At 37.7% G+C, this 3,150-nt stretch overlaps 1 protein-coding gene across 3 annotated transcripts in view; it reads right to left on the bottom strand.

Annotated features, from left to right (window-relative positions):
• The window catches only part of LOC106868375 (protein DDI1 homolog 2), an 18,478-nt gene that overhangs the window by 6,022 nt on the left and 9,306 nt on the right, over positions 1-3,150 (bottom strand). The window lies entirely within an intron of this gene.

Below are 3,150 nucleotides of genomic sequence, written 5' to 3'. Positions count from 1 at the left end.
AGAGAGAGAGAGAGAGAGAGAGAGAGAGAGAGAGAGAGAGAGAGAGAAGTCTGGGCAAAGTTGCTTATGGAAGACCAGCAGTCACCCATGCATACCAGCCTCCCCTCGCTATACAATTGATGCTGTCCAAAGGAAAGGCAAAGGCTAACACAGCTTGGCACCAGTAATGCCACAACTCATCTCTACAGCTGAGTGAACTGGAGCAACATGAAATAAAGTGTCTTGCTCATGGGGACACCGAAATCTTTTAGGTGCTTATGGCCTGTATGGGCCGGGTCCTAATCTGTATTTATTTGTGTATAAGTAGCACTATTTTATACTTGAAAAAACTGGGAGTGTGACTTACACACAGGGCAAGGATAAAATGAGAGGGAATAAAATTTGGTATCAAAATTTAATACTAGATTAGTGGGTGTGACTTATACACTAGTAAATATAGTACTTACATACATACAGTACTAGGTTAAAAGTCACGCTCTGTGCAGATTTTTAAGCTAGCTCCTGCAGAGGGCTAATTGGGTCTGCAGCCCCAAACTAAAGAGAGCTTTAATAATAAAGCATTTATTGGTACCCTACCAATATTGTATTACTTTAAATTCAGTTTCAATAAAAAACTTGTAAGTTCACAAATTTTGGGAGTTCTTTTAAAATTTGAATTTTCAACTGTTAGCATATAACAAATCCTCATTTAGATCTGAACTCAATGCTGGGATGTTCAAGAACCAAATAAAGGGTATATTTTCGATCCCGTGATCATCCCGATTCCAAAAAGGTATAATATGTCTGTGTAGAGCAAATGTAGACTGAGACACAGGGGTCCCAGACAGACAGACAGAATTTTGCATTTATTATTAAAGACAGTAGCAAGCTGGCAGAATCGTTAGCATGCTGGGCAAAATGCTTAGTGGTATTTCACCTGTCTTTACATGCTGAGTTCAAATCCCACCGAGGTCGACTTTGCCTTTCATCCTTTCGGGGGTCGATGAAATAAGTACCAGTTATGCACTGGGGTTGATGTCATCAATTTAGTCCCTCCCCCAAAATTTCAGGCCTTGTGCCTATAGTAGAAAGAATCATTATAGATTTACTCATGTGTGAGTCACAAAATTAACAGTATGACTTACACAAGTAAATATGGTAGATTATCATCAATTATCATTTAACATCCTTTTTCCATGCTGGCATGGGCATGTTAAAATTACCGACTGAAGTGGCCATAAGTCATATCTGTTCTTCAGAGTCATTCTGATATCTTAAATAATGCTTGGTATTGTGGTATGACAAACAATGACCAGTGTTGTGATCTCGCAAACAATGATCACCATTGTGATAAAACAAATCAATACTAAGTCTTGTGATATCAAAGCAATCCTTCCTGCTATAGGCACAAGGCTTGAAATCTTTACTGGGAGGGGGGCTAGTCAATTTCCTTGACCCAAGTATTTAACTGGCACTTTTCCAAAGACAGAGTACATGTCAAGGGAGATTTAGCTGTTATTTCTAACAGATAGAAGGCCATGCACAGAATCTCTTGTTGACTCAAAGCAGAGAAACAGTGTAATACAGTAGAAGTTGTGAAGTTGTTGCTTTATAGCGCTCACTATTTAAATGTATTTAGGGACATGCCATTAGGGTTGTTAGAAAATAAAGGAGGTCAGAATGTAATAATATCAGATTTAAATTTCTGTCACAAGGCCAGCAATTTTGGGGGAGAAGTAAGTCAATGTAATCAACCCCAGTGTTCAACTGGTACTTAATTTATCAACCCTAAAAGGATGAAAGGCAAATCTGATCTCAGCAGAATTTGAACTCAGAATGTGAACATGGATGGCATTCCACTAAGCATTTTTCCCCTGCATGCTAATGATTCTGCCAGCTAGCCACTTTCAGTGCTTATTTAATACTGGTTTCAAATTTTGGCACAAGGCCAGCAATTTTGTGGGAGAGGGTAAGTCAATGTAATCAACCCCAGTGTTCAACTGGTACTTATTTTATCGACCCCCCCAGAAAAATGAACAGCAAAGTTGACCTCGGTGGAATTTGAACTCAGAACATGAAAACCGAATGCCACTAAGCATTCTGCCTGGCGTGCTAACAATTCTGCCAGATTGCCACTTTAATAATATTAACAGTAATATCAAAACAATAATTAGACAGACGTTTAAAATATCTTGCATTAATAACAAACCAGGATTAACGACAACACACTTGCCAACTAGTTACCTAGCTGTCAATACTAGACAAATCTACTTAACTGGTATTATTGTAGAAATGGGGATTATGAATATCTCAGTATTAATTTCTCTGTTTAAGAAACACTTTTAATCTTAACGAGTTGTACATATCTATGCACGAACTGACAACAGATATTCATCATATTAAAAACAGTCACTAACATTTATACACCAAATAACAGATGCCATTTTACAGATTCATTGATAAAACACTGCAATTACTGATTAGTGAAATTAATTTACTAAATTAACGATGTTTTGCAGTTACAAGAACAAATAATGTGGCTGTAGATAGCAATTTAGACAATTAAACCTTTTATTTTGGAAATTAGATATTTCCACTCCGTATCAGGACAATTACCCTGGTAGGACAACCGCATCTCTTGGTTAATTACCCCCTCTCCAATATATTAAGAATTTTAAAATCATCATCTGTTGTCCTCAGGGGTAATTGTCCCTGGGGGGGGGGTAAATGTCCTAGACGCATCCACTCAAAATTTCGTAACCCTTGACTGAAGAAAGCAGTTTTATATTGTAATTTTCCTTTTGCTGAGGAATGTCATGTTTGAAACTATTTTTCTGGTGAGAGATGATAGGTTTCTGGTGTGGCTGTGGTAAGAAGTTTGCTTCCCAACCATAAGGTTTTGGGTTCGGTTCCACTGAATGACTAGGCCCTTAGTAAAGGTTTCAGAGTGTAAATTCAAATCATTTGAGCAGTAGTTTTCTATATTGAGAATCTCTGGATCTCATCTGTTGACACTCTCTCTCTCTTTCACTCATATATATATATATATATATATGTGTGTGTGTGTGTGTGTGTGTCTTTACCACTGCTTGACAACTGGTGTTGGTTTGTTTAAATCCCTATCACATTAGCAGTTCGGCAATACAGACCAACAGAGTAAGTACCAGGCTT

Source organism: Octopus bimaculoides, chromosome 26 (assembly GCF_001194135.2).
Source record: "Octopus bimaculoides isolate UCB-OBI-ISO-001 chromosome 26, ASM119413v2, whole genome shotgun sequence".
Lineage (NCBI taxonomy): Eukaryota > Metazoa > Mollusca > Cephalopoda > Octopoda > Octopodidae > Octopus > Octopus bimaculoides.
This window is presented reverse-complemented; position numbering and strand designations above follow the sequence as displayed.